Here is an 18204-nt window from a genome sequence, read left to right as displayed (position 1 = left end):
TTTTTATTTCTAGAATGGTGAGGTAGTTTCTCAAATCAGGGACAACTCAAAACAAAGCAAAATAATGTGGAAATTTTGAATCATGTCATTTGAAGGCATACATGTCCCTCTCGTACCATCCATCTATCTATCTATCTATCTATCTATCTATCTATCTATCTATCTATCTATCTATCATCTATCTATGCATCCCCTGGTGCCTCGTTAATGAGTCACTTCTTGTTTCTTCCCAGATGGTCTCTTCTAATATGAAAAAATATATATACTGAGAACATAATACTGATGATGAATTAGTTGATCATTTGCTCATTTTTGTGAGGAACACTGAGATGCCAAATATTGTTGAACCATTAAGGATAAAAGAGAATGGTCCTTGCCTCAACAAGCTCACAGGCTGACCGCACATTAGCATCCAGGCAGAGGAAAGAACCCACTCACTCTCCGACAGGGACAAAGTAGACGGAAGGAACTGACAACACAGTCTGTCCCCTTTACAGTTGTACCTATGACGCTTCCCAATGCAACTTGTAGGCAGAGAGGCAGGAACGGCCGTCGGGAAACAAAACGTCTAAGTGTGCGCTCCCACCCTGTCAGAGTTAAATACTGATAAAGGCGCCCGAAGGGATGCACAGAGGCGGTAGACGCCCTCTCTGCTTTGGGGCCTGACACCCTCCCTGTAGAAAGAGGGAAGGGCTGCACTGTGGAGAGCTATGCCTGGTGTAATGGAGCACACATGATACAGAATCAATAAAAGGATTTAAAGTCTCAGTCCTTTACCTTCTAGAATCATTGTATGCTCCTAATTCACCTCTTCCCCTTCACAGGGTAATAAATAATACATATTGCTTCACTTTTTTTGTAAGGGAGAGATATTTTTTGCTGTCATTTAATATGGATCTGTTATAATCATCTTTCACCCTGTTGTCCTCCGGAAAGTATACACCAGATAACATGCCTACAGTGAGCAATTCACTAAGCTAACAGTAGCTGTTCTCTACCCCAGTCAACCTGAAAAAAAAGTGATGGATAGTTGTAAGAAAGTGTGCATTCTATATAATAATTTGTAAAATCCATTAGCACCGTTTTCTAGTTAAGGCATAATATGGGGATAGTTGTTTTTGTCTGTTTTATTTCTAATTTATGTGGAAGAGGTTTTATGAAATTCCCTCAATAAAAAGATTTTTAAAAACAGAATATAATTTTTAAATTAATTTTCTAATATCATTGTAAGTCTTATTACTCCTATTACATACATATGAAAATAGAATCTGATACAAAGTTTCACCACAAATCCATGCAAAAGCCAGGAACAGAGGTCCACCTTAAATTTATTTCTAGTTTAAATTATTTTCCCTTCAAATTCTTCTATTTTGTTAAAAAAAAAAAAGTGAAGAGTTATAAAAATGAACATTTTGTATATATGTACTGACCTTTAATGTTGAAATTTCAGAGGAAAAACTTAGCAACACACCTCAAATTTTACTAGGAAAAAAGGAAGGAAAAAGGCTTGGACCAGATCCGGCCTTTGGGAACTAAATTTTCTAATCCACTCTAGCAATCTTTCATTATAGCCACATGCAATTACATCCTTGCTTCCTTAGATAGTAACCTGGTTTCTCTATAATAATATCAGCCTCCTCTGTTACAGCTCATGCTATATATTTTCAGGGTGAAGGCCCTGAAAAACAGCAGTGTAGTGCTTAGTTTGCATCGTTTCCCAAGCAGACTGCAGCTTTGCTCTAGCCAACAAAAACTGTGCTCAAAAAGTCATCCTGTTGGGAAACCATCTTTGCCTTCTAATAATATTTGAATTTGGCTTCCAAAATGAATAAATTAACATATATTCATAGAGTTACAGGACTGGGGAGTCAAATGGAACCTTATGAATAATCTGCTATAATACGTTCCCCCCAGAAAGATTTCAACAAGTTAAGTGATTCATCCATTGACAACCATCTAGCTGGATAAAGACTTAAGATTAAATTTTTTTCCCCATGACATCTCATGCCCAATTCAGATCTCTTTCCAATTCAACATCTACTTTTTAAAAAATGCAACTTGAATCCATCAAATATTTGTTTTTTTTTCTATCAATAATTAGGAACACATTCAACTTAAAAAGCAAACTAAAGAAAAAAAATATCCTCAATTGAGATCTTTATATCTAATAGCTCAAAATTTTTGCATTAGGTGTTTGTGTGACCTACAAATGCTGTCAATTATAATATTAATTAAAATATTTGATCAAAAATTTAAGAACCTGTATACCTGAAGCAGTTTTGAAGTAAATAAGAGGTCCCCCCCCCATCTTTCTTTTGCAGTTCCTGATTAATACTTAAAACACTAAATTTGCTCTTTGTTTTACTAATAGACCATTAGTGATAAGAAAGCAATTGCTGAGTAATTTACATAGTATATTTAGTTTGTATTTATTTTTAATACATATTATATAAAACCAAGGCTTTCTCAGTTTTCTCAAAAAACCTAATTAAGCAACTAGCAATATGCTAGTGAAATTCATGTCATCCCATTTCATCAAGTTAAATAGGTTAGAAAATAAATTCCTGTAGTCCAGACCAGAACTTGCCAATAACAAAATGCAAGCAAAATCAATCTTTACTTACCCAGTAAGCAATTGGATATAGTAACCTAAAGAGCAGGAGAAAGATCTGGGTAGGTGTCAGAGAATTGGAATATACCAACATATTGATGGTACTTGATAGGCCTCCATCTTATGAATTGGTTATCCCCCAAATTTGGAGCTCTCACCTGGATTCTCTGAACCAAAATTTTTAAAAGAGAGAGAAATAAGCAGAGCATCATGTGAAAAGTATTTTAAATGCCAGGAATAGAAGTAGCACACACTACTTGCTTTCCTTTTCTCCCTTCAGTTTTATTTAGAAACTAGAGGCCCAGTGCATGAGATTCATGCACTGGAGGGGGCGGTCCCTCAGCCCAAACTTCTCCTTCTTGCAGTCCAGGACCACTCGGGGGATGTCTCACCTGCGGGCTTAGGCCTGATCCCCCCCAGGGGATCAGACATCCCTCTTGTAGTACAGGGCTCTTGCAGTCTGGGACCCCTCACTCCTTACCTCCCACCTGCAGTGGAGGCAGGAGAGGCTCACACAACTACTGCTGAACTTGCCAGTAGTGAGCCCAGCTTGCTGCTCCTTAATGCTGCCTCAGAGACAGGAGAGACTCCCTCCACTTCAGCTGGGCTCACCAGCTGTGAGCCTGGCCTTGGGCTGAGCAGTGCTCCCCCTGTGGGAGTGCACTGAACACCAGGAGGCAGCTCCTGTGTTGCGTGTCTGCCCCCTGCTGTCAATGCTCATTCATCATAGCGACTAGTAGTTCCACTGTTCAGGCAATTTGCATATTACGCTTTTATTATATAGTACTAGAGGCCCGGTGCATAAAAATTTGTGCACTTGGGGGGGCGGGGGGATCCCTCAGCCCGGCCTGTGCCCTCTTGCAGTCTGGGACCCCTTGGGAGATAACAACCTGCTGGCATAGGCCTGCTCCTGGGTGGCAGAGGGCAGGCCCAATCCCTAGGTGCAGCCCCTGGTCAGGCTCAGAGCAGGGCCGATTGGGGAGTTGGGGCGCCACCCCCTGTTGTGCACAGAGCAGGGCAGATCAGGAGGTTGGGATGCCACCCTCAGTCACGCTCAGGGTAGGGCCAATTCGGGGGTTGGGGCACCGCCCCCTGTCACACTCAAGGCAGGGTCGATGGGGAGGTTGCGGCGCCACCCCCTGTCACACACAGAGCAGGGCCAATCAGGGGGTTGGGGCACTGCCCCCTGTCACGCACAGAGCAGGGCCCATCAGAGGGGTTGGGGCTCTGTACCCTGTCACGCACAGAACAGGGCCCATCAGGGGATTGGGGAGCTCCCCCCTGTCACGCACAGAGCAGGGCCTATCAAGGGGTTGAGGAGCTCCCCCCTGTCACTCACAGAGAAGGGCGGATCAGGGGGCTGGGGCGCTGCCACTGTCACACTCAGGGCCGGGCTGATGGGGAGGTTATGGCTCTACCCCATCACACACAGAGCAGGGCCCGTGGGGTGGGGGTTGGGGTGCCGCCTGGATCAGGGTGGGGGTCCCCACTGGGGTGCCTGGCCAGCCTGGGTGAGGGGATGATGGCTGTTTGCAGCTGATCACACACCCTTCAGGGTGGGGGTCCCCACTGGTGTGCCTGGCCAGTCTGAGTGAGGGGCTGAGGGCTGTTTTCAGGTGAGTGGGTGACTGAAGCTCCCAACCGCTCCTTTTTTTCCTTTTTTTTTTTTATTCTGGGCCAGCTTTAGCTTTGAGGCTTGCCTCCAGCTCTTAGGCCTCCACTGCTGAAAGCAGGTTTCTGGCCTTTGTTTACCTTCTGTATTTGAAACAATGTTGCGATCCTGCTGGCTGAAGCCCAACGGACTAAAGCAGGTTTCTGGGGTTTTGTTTAGCTTCTATATTTGTAACATAGTTACTTAGAGTTGCAGCTCAGAGGCCCGGCAGCAGCAGGCGGGGAACCTTGGCTTCCTCCGTCACTGAGGCAAGCAAGCCTCATGTTCGCTTCCAGCTGCCTGGCTGCTGGCCGCCATCTTGGCTGGCAGTTAATTTGCATATTGCCCTGATTAGCCAATGGGAAGGGTAGCGGTCGTACACTAATTACCATGTTTCTCTTTTATTATATAGGATAATTGAAATACATAACATCACTGTATAAGTTTAAGGCATACAACATGATGGTTTGATTTACATATATTGAGAAATGTTACCACATTAAGTTCCGCTAACACCCTTCATTTCAAATATCTATAATAATAAAAGTGTAATATGCTAATTAGACTGAATGTCCTTCTGGATGACCTTCTGGACAAAGCTGGGGCTGCAAAGGAAGCCTGGGTCCTGGGTGCCTGCCAGTGGCTGGAGGGAAGTCCAGGTCCTGGGTGTCAGAGGGAAGCTGGTGCCGGCAGCCGGGGGAAGGAAGGCCTACTCTTGCACAAATTTCATGCATTGGGCCTCTAGTTACAATAAAAAGACAAGAACAAAGAAAAGAAAAAGATTCTCCTTGTGATGAGATCTCCTGGGATTTACTCTCTTAACTTTCCTATATATGATGCAGTAGTGTTAACTATGGTCATTATGTTGTATATCACATATCTAGTGCTTAGTTATTTTTTTAATTAAATTTATTGGGATGACATTGGTTAATAATACCATAAGGTTGCAAGTGTACAACTCTGTATAAAACATCATCTGCCACTGCATTGTCCGCTTACCTCCCAAAGTCGACTCACTTTCATTTATCCCTCCTCTACCTTCTCCCCTCTCTCCTTACTCCCCTTTCCCTTTGGCAATCACCATACTGTTGTCTGTGCATTCGTTGTTGTTATTGTTTTTGCTTATTCCCTTCACCTTTTTCACCCAGCCCTAAAACCCGCACCCCCGCCTCTCCGACAGCTGTCAGTCTGTTCTTTGTCTCTATGAGTCTATTTCTCTTTTGCTTATTTTACTTTGTTCTTTAGATTTCACATATAAATGACATCATATGATATTTGTCTTTCTCTGACTGGCTTTTTCAGTTAGCACAATACTCTGCCATCCTCAGTGTGCTGACTTGTCCACAGTCCAGTTCACATCATGGTTATGAAAAGACACCACAGTTGGTATCACATGCACATGACACCATACAACAAAAGAAAGGGATAGTTATTTGCCAGCAAGAAAATTTTCCTTATAAGCCTCATATCAGAGTTGACTGCATATTTATCATTTGCCTGAATTGGGTCGCATGTCATCCAGAACCAACTACCTGATCAAATGGCAATAAGGTGAATTGACTTACCCACGTGGTTTAGAATTTTCAGAATTTCTCCCTAAACTGGTCATCTTCCCTGAATATTTTGATATCTAAACAAAATCAGATTATTTGTTCACACGTAACGGGAAGAATAGATTTGGTATAGAAAAAAATCCTATTTCCCCTTTCTAGACTGTGAAGTCCTATCTTAACCATCCATCCTTAACAGAGAGCATTGCACATAGTAAATATAATTGGTCCTCAACAAAATGCCTGTTAAATTAACTTAAAAAATAAACACACCACCTACATGTGTACTGCCTATAGCTTAACTTTTCTAGATTACTGTACTTAAAACAGCAGGCAACCAGAACAAGTTATATTATGCTAAATATATAGAGTTGGCCATTGATATTCTGAAAATCATTTTGGCTCTTTTTAAAAAGTAGTCTCCCTGGAATTGGGAGGAATTGAATTAAATGACTTACAGAAAAATATAATCCTCTGAAATAACAGTTTTTGAGGAAGTATTAGGTGTTAACATTGACTGAGTCCACTGTGTGAGGTGCTTTATACTGACCTAACTATGTTCTTTCTTGAAACCCTTATTGAAAATGAAAAACTATATCTACTGATTTTACAAGAAGTATTTTATGGGGAGACCTTGCCAAGCAACCCCTTAGTATCTCTTAAAATATAATTTTTTGGATTGAGACTCCCTGTGATCATCTGGGAATTACTGAACTGTTTCTGGTTTTTGCTGTTCCTATGTGCTCCAGGTGTGTTTTTTTCTGGATTATGAAATTCATAGTTCTTTTTGTTTTGTTTCAGTTAGTGGCTAAGTCCTTTATTTTCAGCCCTATTTTACTTTCTCTTTGCTCGTCAAAAGATCACTCTTTGAAATGGTTGAATGAAAATTTTTGTTACTTTCTTTATAACTCAGTTTTCTATTTCACTTGTGTACAATTCAGTTGCAAGGGAAAGCCAGTAACTTTATTATTCCTTATCCAAAGAACTTCATCTGTGTTGTTTTTGTTGCAACAAAACCCAGACTTGGATAGATCAATCAAATACTTGTCATATTTAATAACTTAGAATTCTTGCACTTGTTTTGGCCTGTATGCTTCATTTTTGACCAATGATAAGTGAACAGCTTGCACAAATAAGAATGAAGTTATGTATGTTATATTGTATTTTTGGTCTGTGTATAGAAAATTATTAAATGAATGTAAATTTATAAGCTTGATATCAGCAGAGAATGGTTAAGTGCTTTTGTTTGACTCTGCAAAAGTTATATATTACGTCTTCTTTCTGAATTTACTTTAGTTTAGGATAGCAAAGTGAATATGAATACAAGGTATTCCTATATTATTCTTTCAGTGTAGAAAAATAATTGAACAATTCTTCTTTAATGGACATCAGAAAATTAAACTGTTATGTAGACTACCAAAAATATAGTCCATTCTTCAGTACTACTAGGATTGGCATCAGGTCTGTGCAAGGCCTGTTTTTACTTGTATAAACCATATCATTGATTCTGGAAGATAAATGCATGTTCATTCTGTTCCAAAAACTACCTTAGGGCTTTATATTGCAATTCTCCAGCAAGTATACATACATTCCCAAACTCTCCCTCTTTGTAATGTAATCATCTGTGTTGATTCTAAAACTTTTCATTCTCTATAAAATAAAAATCAAGTGCACTGATTTTTAAAATAAAAAGCCACATCTTTTAGTCTAGACCTTCAATTAGAATGAATCTAGTAATACTTATGGCAGAGGTTGCTGCCAATTCTTGGACTTTCTATGCAAAATCAACATGAAAAATGATGAGCAGACTCTCCCTGTAGTTAGAGTTGTGTTAATCATTTTATAGTAAGTAAAACCTAATCAGAAACCTAGCACTATTTAACTAGAAACTAAATATGCAATATGGTTTTGGGGTGGGATGTCAAGATAAAAAATATAAATCTATACCATTCACTTCGTTTACGATCTTCTCTCCTTTTTACTGTTGACAATTCTTCATTTTACATAAATGTTTAAAAGGTGAGATTTCAACATCTTAAATGTAATGGGCTAGCCCCTCCTGGTCTTTATTATTTCCTTTGTCTTATCCACTGTAATCTAGGTTAGTATTACAGATATATAAGGACTAGGAAATTTTAGGAATACCAGGGAAGAATCCCAGGTCTCCCCTTACTATTGGTGTCACTTTCAATAAACTAAGCTTTCTGGACCTTGATTTCATCAACTATAAATAGATACTAATAATAGGTTTTGTGTGAGGATCAAATGAGTTAATATATGCAGAATGCTTAGAATAGATCCTGCATTCAGTTGTAATATGTGTTAACCATTATTATACATTGTTTGTAAATAATCTTTTCAACTGTGTGTTCCTGTGTATGTATGTGTATAATCTGTGTGCATTTATGTGTGTATATGTGCATGTACATGCATAATGCAAAATGGTTTATTGAAGAAATGGTGTTGTATATAGTTTTATTTTAAAAATACAACTTACTGCCTGGACAGTGTGCTCAGTGTTGAATGTCAACAAATGAACCAGGAGGTCACGGTTCAATTCCAGGTCAGGGCACATACCCAGGTTGCGGGCTTGACCCCCAGTGGGGGGCATGCAGGAGGCAGTCGAGCAATGATTCTCTCTCATCATTGATATGTCTATCTCTCTCGCTCCCTCTTCCTTCCTCTCTGAAATCAATAAAAAATATATTTTTAAAAATACTTATAAAAAGTAAGCATGCTTTCATAATGCCTTTTTTTTACAACTGAGCAGTATTCTACTGCTAGTTAATTTAATTAATTTAGCAAAATGTTATAATTTATAATAATACAATTAGCTAACATCCTATTATTGTACATTCAGATTATTTCCAATATTTTTTATTATATTAACATTGAGATGAAGTTCCTTGTGCTTAAATATTTGCATATGTTCTTAGTTATTTCTTTGGCTGGAATAGAGAACATAAATGTTTATGCTTCTTTTTATCTACATTGCCAAATTGCCCTTTATTATGGTGGTAGGAATTTATACTCTCACTAGCAGTGCATAGATTGGCTGTTTCTGCTACCCTAACCCGCACTTGCAATTTAACTGAGTTTATAATAATGTCTAATTGTTGGGCTAATTGAATTACAAATGAGTTGGATGTGGTTTGGGGTTAGTTTTTCTCTAGTTTTCCTAATTTTTGAGTGGTGCATTTATTTTATGAGGGTTTTGGTACAACTTATGTTATAAAGAAATCCATTTCTCAGGAAGGCCACCAATAAGTGTATTAGTTTATTATTGCTCCTATAACAAATTACCACCAACTTAGCTCTGGATATCAAAAGTCAAGAAATGGGTCCTTTATGAAAAAGAAAAAAATGGGTCCTATGGGGCTAAAATGAAGATTTTAGCAGGGCTGCATTGCTTCTGAAGTCTCTCGGGAAGAACCTACTTACTTGACTATTTCAGCTTCTAAAGGCTTCTCACATTCCTTGACTCATGTCCCTCTTCCAGCAAGGAATCCCTCTTACCTCTGCTTCCATCATCATATCTCCTTCTCTTCACTCTGACCCTCCAACCTCCTTCTTATAAGCACCCTGTGGTTATATTGGGCCCACTCAGAAAAGGCTAAAGAGATTTGATTCTAATATTAAATTTTATAGCTGGTCTATAGAATATTGGCCACACAGAGATACTGTTACCAGACATCCTTCTGCTGTGTCATGGGAGAGGCATTTCAGGAACACCCACGTAGGAGTATTTTGAGCGATAATGGCAAGGCTTATTAGAGTGAAAAGAGATCACACACCCTCAGAGAGGCAGAGAGCGGAAGGATATGGTAGCAGATGTGTGGACAGAAGCAAAAGGATAGTCCGCTGCTGGCTATGCTGCCCGCTGCTCCCCAGGTTGCAAGTCTCATGGAGACTTTTAGAGTTTAGGAGAAAACAAAGGAAAAATGTGCCCAAGAGAAGAGCATGGGCATGTCCAAGGAAGGTGCACAGGGCACAGATGCCCTTGAAGAGGCTGCCATACTCAATGAGGTGCTTCCCTGGCACTCAGCTGGTGGATTGCATTCACTGACCCCAGGTACACCAAGCTCGATGCCTCATCTATGACCAGGTGATTCAGCTCTGTCTCACTACAGGTACAGTTGAGCTTCTGGGGTCTCAGGCCCAAGAGGGCCAGGGCCCAGAGATGCAGTGCCATCACCCTGGCACCCAAGGCTCCATCCAGTAGGCCAGCTCAGCCTCTGCTCCCAGCTGGCCTTCAAATTCTTAGCTTGTGTGACCTTGGGCAAGTCACTTAGCTTCTCTCTGCCTCATTTCCCCATCTGCACGTCTGCCACCAAGGCTCTCTGATACCCAAGCCTCTGTTGGCACTGCTCTCTGCCCTGTGTGACTGCCCCGAGACAGGTGTTTGTTAAACTTCTATATATTTCCTTGGATTTGGGAAAAGAGCAGGCTTTCTTTCAAACTACCCATTCTCTTTCCTCTTTTCCAGGGCCTGTGCTGGTGTTCTGCCCTTACCCAGTCTCTTTACTGGATTTTACCTTCCCCTTTGTGTTCCTCGTCTTGGCTTCTACTGTGCATGCATTCAGTGAAAGCCGTTTTCCTCCACTATTCTCACTCCCACCCCCACCCCCACCCTCACCCCTACCCCCTGTTAATGCTCCCTGAGGTGATGGAAATCATCTTTCCTGCCTACTCTGATGCTTGGTGACTGTGAAATGGTCCTTTCCTAGTTGATCCAGCTTTATCAGATGTCTGGCTCCCTTCTCTTGATCAATATCTCACTAACTCCCTAATGCAATAATACTATTCAAATTCAAATACAACCCAACCTTTTGCAAAAGATAGATAATACACTTTGGAACACGAAAGGGGGGGGAAATGTGGTTTTCCCTTAAAGAGATGACATGCATATTAGAGCTGATGTTAGGAAAAATTGGAGTGAAAGCAAACAAGCAGTCCTCTTCCTGACCACTCCCTTCTGTCTGCTTTATCTTGACTATCTTAGTTTAGGCCTATTTGTGTGGACCACTGACAGAGGATAAGCAAAAGGTATTGATGATTCTGAAGTCTGGACCATTGCCCATGGGAAAATTGAATGAGATCACTGCATTTTTTTTTTAACCTGTGACAAAATCTAAACACTTAGGGCCAAGTTTAAAAGAGAGGAAGTTTTCAATGTAGACCCTCTGGTTTTATTTCAACTAATGTCCGTTTTTATGCAAGTTGAGTTTCTGGCTCAGTAATTTCTTCTCACTGATTCAATTGGTCTCATTTCAACACATAAAATTGGCTGCTTTCTTTATTATTAATAAAACTAAATTATCCAGCACTCAGTGGTTTAGAAACAGTTCTTTAAATAAATACTGTAATTTATAAATGCAGTGTTTGGGGCATGGTATCAATGCTTGTGCGAGAACGCCATAGCCTTTATCAGCTGTATTTAAAAATACAGCTTTTGGCCCTAGCTAGTGTAGTCAGAGGTTAGAGTGCTGGCTTGCTCATGGAAGGGTCGTAGGTTCGGTTTCCAGTCAAGGGCATGTACCCAAGTTGCAGGTTCGATCCCCTGGTGTGTGCACGAGGTAACCAATCAATACATCTCTCTCACATCAATGTTTCCCTCTCTCTTTTTTTCTCTCTCTCCCTTCCACTCTCTCTAAAAATCAGTGCAAAAAGTATCCCCAGGTGTGGATTAACAACAACAAAAGTACAGCCTTTCTATAAAGCATAGGAGAATTTTAGTAATTGATAAAGATATTTGATTTTGACTCATTTTACTTATTGGTAATAGTCACTATCAGCAGCATTGATTGCTGTACTCTGACTTCCATCTTTCTTTGAGTCGTCGGATTAGTTTAGCTATTCATTGTCATGATATACCTCACATCCCAAAAGTGTACAAAATACAGAATTGTTTCTGTCCCCATGTAATTTTCAAGCACACTTATAATAGAACATATCAATTTTAGTGGTATATCTAAGGGTAATTAAATATAAGGTAGCAAGAAATCAAAGCTTATCTCCCTTTGACAATGTTAGCTCTAAAGTTGAATACAATGCTGCAAATTGAAAATATTAGCCACCCCTTCCCCATAAATAAATCTTTCCTCATTAATGCTTCACTCCAGGTTTCTCCTCTCACAGATAAACTTGACATTGACAACATGGAGGATTCCTGCTAAATGTTTACATGAGGGAAGAATGCTCCCTAATTAATCACCAGTGGATGGGCCCGGTGATTATGTGTTGGTCGAACTTCTGGTGCAGATGCTCATAATTTGAATGGAATTTAATGAGCACAGGTTGTTTAGCAATTTTTATTCTCTGGTGCAAACCAAGGCAATTAAAACACTTTATGTTCATGGAATGACAGAAGCATAGAATGTGAGAAATGGAAGAGACTTTATATGTCTTCATGACTTATTCTTTCATTTTACAAATGAGGAAACTGAAACCCAGAGACTTAATGTTTCCCTGTCCCATACCCCCTTGTGTTAGGCCTATATGCTTTCATTAATGGCCTCAGAGCTGGCAATAGGCAAATCTGTAAAGATCATAAAGGCCTTCTCCAGCCTCTTGATTCTGTTCCTTACTTTATCTGACTTCCTCCCTGCTCATTTGCAGATATTCAGTGCTTTTCTCTCTTCCTCACATCAAAGTCAGTCAAAGCTCTGATCTCGGACATTTATGCTTGCTGTATACCTATTTCCATTGTTACCGTCCATAGAATTATTTGCATGAACAAATTGTAAACTGTGGAATTGTGGAGTAAAAACTTGACATTAGTGAATGAATGAGATGATGAAATTTGAAAATTGGCTGCCTAGTAAGTGTGCAGTTGGCTCCATATGCCCTGAAGTAATGTATTTAAAAAAATTGGCCTCAAAAACCTAGAGTGCATCAACTCTGTTTAGATGTCCCACAAATATTTTTTACAGGTTTTTTAAAGTTGTTTTTAGTAACAAGACACAAAGAGGGTTTTTAAGACAGGTCTAAACTATTAATGACAATACTATAAACACACATGCACCCACCATCAAGTTTAAGACATATCACTGTACAAAATTTTGACACCCTTGTGTTACCAATCCAAATCTCATTGATTTGATCTGTTCTATCAGAAGAAGAAATAACATTGAAGTTAATTATTTAAATTTGCTTACTCTTCTCTGTGATTTTACCACTTTACTAGTATAGCCTTACATTATTTAGTTTTACGTGTTTTTAACCCCACGTGTATGGAATCATTGTATATGTCTCCTGCAAATTGCTTTTTCAGTGAAATATGGTCTTGAAATTCATGCAATGTTTGTAAATCTAGTTTATTCAATTTTAGTTCTTTGTAGTTCTCTACTATATAAATATATCACAACTGATTTATCTATTCTACTTTGGATGCCATAAATATTTGTTGTAAATACTGATAACATTTGGATTTATTTCTACCATCTTATTTCGTGTTTTCTAAGTACCTTCATCTTCTGTTTATCTTCCTCACCTTTTTTTACATCCTTTTGAATGGTATTTTATTCCTTTATCCCCACTTCATTAGTTTGACATTTTATATTCTAATTTTAATAGCTGTGTTAGAAATTATAACATTCATGCCTAACATCAGAATCTAAGATTTAAAAATGAGAAACTTCATTTTACTCATTTAAAAAGTTATACAAGTATTGAGATAGCTCAATAAAACAAAGGTCTGCCCTATTGAAACTACATTCTGATTCTGTAAAAACTTACATTTTAGTGACTTTAACACAAACAACTTACCTCCTAATGTGTATGTCATTGCTATTATGTATTGCAGTTCTATTTTATTTCATATTTAACTTTAAAATATATTTTTATTATTTACTTATTTAGGGAATATTTGTGTATATTTTCCACTTCCTCTGTTCATCACTCCTTCTTGCATCTTAGACTTTTCACCTGGAATGACTTTACTTCTTCCTAAAGGGATTACTCTGTGGAGATGTGTTGATGCAAACTCTGGCCATTTTTATTTTCTAAAAAAATACTTTAGTTAACCTCATTTTTGAAAGATATAACTGATGAATATACAACTCTAGGTTGCCAGTTGTTTTCTTTAAGCAGTTTGAAAATATTCTACTGTCTTCTGACTTCAACTGTTGCTATCAAGAAGTTATTTGTTATTCTAGTTTTCTTCATAGATTATTGTTTACTTTCTGCCCATTTTTAAGGCCTTCTCTTTGTCATCAGATTTACCGTGATGTGTTTAGATGTTGGCTTGTTTTTATTTTATTTTTATTTTTTTTATTTTTTTTTCATCTTTTTTTTTTTTATTATTAGTTAAGGTATTACAAATGTGTCCTCATCCCCCCCATTAACCCCCAACCTCCCCAATACACACACACTCATGCTCCCATCCCCCCGTTGTCCATGTCCATTGGTTTGGCTTATATACATGTATACAAGTCCTTTGGTTGATCTCTTCCCCTTACCCCCACCCTCCCCTACTTTCCTTCTGGGGATTGATAGCCTGATTGCTGTTTCTCAGTCTTTGGGTCTGTCCCTTTTCATCAGTCTATGTTGTTCTCTATAATCCACAAATGAGTGAGATCATGTGGTATTTATCTTTCTCTGACTGGCTTATTTCACTTAGCATAATGCTCTCCAGTTCCATCCATGCTGTTGCAAAAGGCAAGAGTTCCTTTTTTTTTTACCGCAGCATAGTATTCCATTGTGTATATGTACCACAGTTTTCTAATCCACTCATCTGCTGATGGGCACTTAGGCTGTTTCCAAATCTTAGCTATGGTGAATTGTGCTGCTATGAACATAGGGGTGCATATATCCTTTCTGATTGGCGTTTCTGGGTTCTTGGGATATATTCCTAGTAGTGGGATCACTGGGTCAAATGGGAGTTCCATTTTTAGTCTTCTGAGGTAGCTCCATACTGTTCTCCACAGTGGCTGCACCAGTCTGCATTCCCACCAGCAGTGCAGAAGGGTTCCTTTTTCTCCACATCCTCTCCAACACTTGTTGTTTGTTGATTTTTTGATGATAGCCATTCTGACAGGTGTGAGATGATACCGCATTGTCGTTTTGATTTGCATCTCTCGTATAATTAGTGACTTTGAGCAGCTTTTCATATGTCTTTCGGCCTTCTGTATGTCCTCTTTCGAAAAGTGTCTATCTAGGTCCGTTGCCCATTTTTTTATTGGATTGTTTATCTTCCTTATGTTAAGTTTCATGAGATCCCTGTAAATATTGGAAATTAAACCCTTATCGGTGGTATCATTGGCAAATATGTTCTCCCATGTAGTGGGTCTTCTTGTTGTTTTGTTGATGGTTTCCTTTGCTGTGCAAAAGCTTTTTATTTTGATGTAGTCCCATTTGTTTAGTTTCTCTTTAGTTTCCATTGCCCTAGGAGCATTATCAGAGAAGAAATTTCTTTGGCATATGTTTGCGATTTTGCTGCCTGTGGATTCCTCTAGTATTTTTATGGTTTCCCGTCTTACGTTTAAGTCTTTTATCCATTTTGAGTTTATTTTTGTGTATGGTGTGAGTTGGTGATCTAGTTTCATCCTTTTGCATGTATCTGTCCAATTTTCCCAACACCATTTATTGAAAAGACTGTCTTGACTCCATTGTATGCTCTTGCCTCCTTTGTCGAATATTAACTGGGCATAGTGGTTTGGGTCGATTTCTGGGGTCTCTATTCTATTCCATTGATCTATATGTCTGTTCTTGTGCCAGTACAAGCTGTTTTAAGAACAGTGGCTTTGTAATACAGTTTGATATCTGGTATTGAGATCCCACCTACTTTGTTCTTTCTCATGATTGCTGCAGCTATTCGGGGTCTTTTTTTATTCCAGATGAATTTTTGGAACGTTCGTTCTAGATTTGTGAAATATGCCGTTGGTAATTTAATGGGGATTGCATTGAATCTATAAATTGCTTTGGGTAGTATGGACATTTTGATGATGTTGATTCTACCAATCCATGAACACGGTATATTCTTCCATCTGTTTATGTCTTCCTCTATCTCTTTTTTCAGTGTCCTGTAGTTTTCAGCATATAAGTCTTTTACCTCCTTAGTTAAGTTTATTCCTAGGTATTTTAATTTTTTTGGTGCAATGGTAAATGGGATTGCTTCTGTAGTTTCACTTTCTGTAAGTTCACTATTGGTGTAAAGAAATGCCATGGATTTCTTAGCATTAATTTTGTATCCTGCTACATTGCTGAATTCATTTATTAAGTCTAATAATTTTTTGATGGAGTCTTTAGGGTTCTGTATGTACAGTATCATGTCATCTGCAAATAAGGACAGTTTTACTTCTTTTCCAATCTGGATGCCTTTTATTTCTTCTTCGTGTCTGATCGCAATGGCTAGTACTTCCAGTACTATGTTGAACAGGAGTGGTGAGAGGGGGCATCCCTGTCTTGTTCCTGTTTTTAGGGGGAATGGTTTTATTTTTTGCCCATTGATTATGATGTTGGCTGTGGGTTTGTCATATATGGCTTTTATTATGTTGAGGTATGATCCCTCAATTCCTATCTTCCTGAGAGTTTTTATCAAGAAAAGGTGGTGGATTTTGTCAAATGCTTTTTCCGCATCAATTGATATGACTATGTGGTTTTGTTCTCTCAATTTGTTTATGTGATGTATCACGTTTATTGATTTGCGGATATTGTACCATCCTTGCATCCCTGGGATAAATCCTACTTGGTCATGGTGTATGATCTTTTTGATGTACTGCTGGATCGGATTTGCTAGGATTTTGTTGAGGATTTTGGCATCTATGTTCATGAGGGATATTGGCCTATAATTCTCTTTCATTGTATTGTCTTTATCTGGTTTTGGGATTAGGGTGATGTTGGCTTCATAGGATGAGCTGGGAAGTGCTCCTTCCTCTTGGATCTTTTGACATAGTCTGAGGAGGATAGGTTTTAGGTCTTCCTTGAATGTTTGGTAAAACTCCCCAGTGAAGCCATCTGGCCCTGGGCTTTTGTTTGCTGGAAGCTTTTTGATTACTGCTTCGATTTCCTCCATAGTTATTGGCCTATTGAGATTTTTAGATTCTTTCTGGTTAAGTTTTGGAAGGTTGTATTTATCTAGGAATATGACCATTTCCTCCAGGTTGTCTAGTGTGTTGGAGTAGAGTTGTTCATAGTATTTTCTAACAATCCTTTGTATTTCTATGGGGTCTGTTGTTATTTCTCCTCTTTCATTTCTGATTTTGTTTATTTGGGTCCTCTCTCTTTGTTTCTTGGTGAGCCTTGCTAGAGGTGTATCAATCTTGTTTATCCTTTCAAAGAACCAGCTCTTGGTTTTTTGATCTTTTGTATTGTTTTTTTGGTCTCTATGTCGTTTATCTCCACTCTGATCTTTGTTATTTCCTTCCTTCTGCTTACAGTGGGCTTTTTTTGTTGCTCTCTTTCTAATTCTTCGAGTTGTAAAGTTAGGCCATTTATTCTCATTGTTTCTTGTTTCTTGCAGTAGGCTTGTAGAGCTATGAACTTCCCTCTCAAGACTGCTTTTGCTGTGTCCCATAGGTTTTGGATTGTTGTGTTTTCATTGTCATTTGTTGCCATGATGTTTTTATTTCTTCTTTGATCTCACTGGTGACCCAGTCGTTGTTTAATAGCATGCTATTTAGTCTCCATGTGTTTGATTTTTTTGGATTGTTTTTGTTGTAGTTGATTTCCAGTTTTATGCCTTTGTGGTCTGAGAAGATACTTGATATGATTTCAATTTTATTGAATTTGAAGAGACTTTGTCTGTGACCCAATATATGGTCTATCTTTGAAGATGACAAATGTGCACCTGAGGAGAATGTATATTCTGTGGCTTTGGGGTGAAATGTTCTGAAGATGTCAATTAATTCCATCTGATCTAGTGAGTCATTTAGGATTGATGTTTCTTTGCTGAGTTTCTGTTTAGAGGATTTGTCCAGTGGAGATAATGGGGTGTTAAGGTCCCCTACTATGATTGTATTGCTGTCAATCTCTCCCTTGAACTTCTCCAGAAGATTTCTTACGTATTTGGGTGCTCCTATATTGGGTGCATTTATATTTACCAGAGTTATTTCTTCTTGTTGGACTGCTCCCTTTAGTATTATGAAGTGGCCTTCTTGATCTCTTTTTATGTCCTTCACTTTGAGATCTAATTTGTCAGATATAAGTATTGCTACCCCGGCTTTTTTTTCACTTCCATTGGCCTGAAAAACCTTTTTCCATCCCTTCACCATCAGTCTGTGTGCGTCTTTTTTTCTGAGGTGGGTTTCCTGTAGACAGCAGATATATGGGTCATGTTTTCTTATCCACTCATTTACCCTATGCCTTTTGACTGGGGAATTTAATCCATTTACATTTAAAGTTATTATTGATAGAAATTTGTTAGTCGCCATTTTTGTTCTTTACCGCTGCGT

General features: G+C 38.8%; 1 protein-coding gene across 1 annotated transcript in view; it reads left to right on the top strand.

Moving 5' to 3' along the window:
• The window catches only part of PIK3C2G (phosphatidylinositol-4-phosphate 3-kinase catalytic subunit type 2 gamma), a 289697-nt gene that overhangs the window by 137975 nt on the left and 133518 nt on the right, over window positions 1-18204 (top strand). The gene's annotated exons all lie outside the window — the stretch shown is intronic.

This window comes from Myotis myotis, unplaced genomic scaffold, assembly GCF_014108235.1.
Source record: "Myotis myotis isolate mMyoMyo1 unplaced genomic scaffold, mMyoMyo1.p scaffold_m19_p_3, whole genome shotgun sequence".
Classification (NCBI taxonomy): domain Eukaryota; kingdom Metazoa; phylum Chordata; class Mammalia; order Chiroptera; family Vespertilionidae; genus Myotis; species Myotis myotis.
The sequence above is the reverse complement of the archived record's forward strand: the minus strand, read 5'-3'. Positions and strand labels throughout refer to the sequence as shown.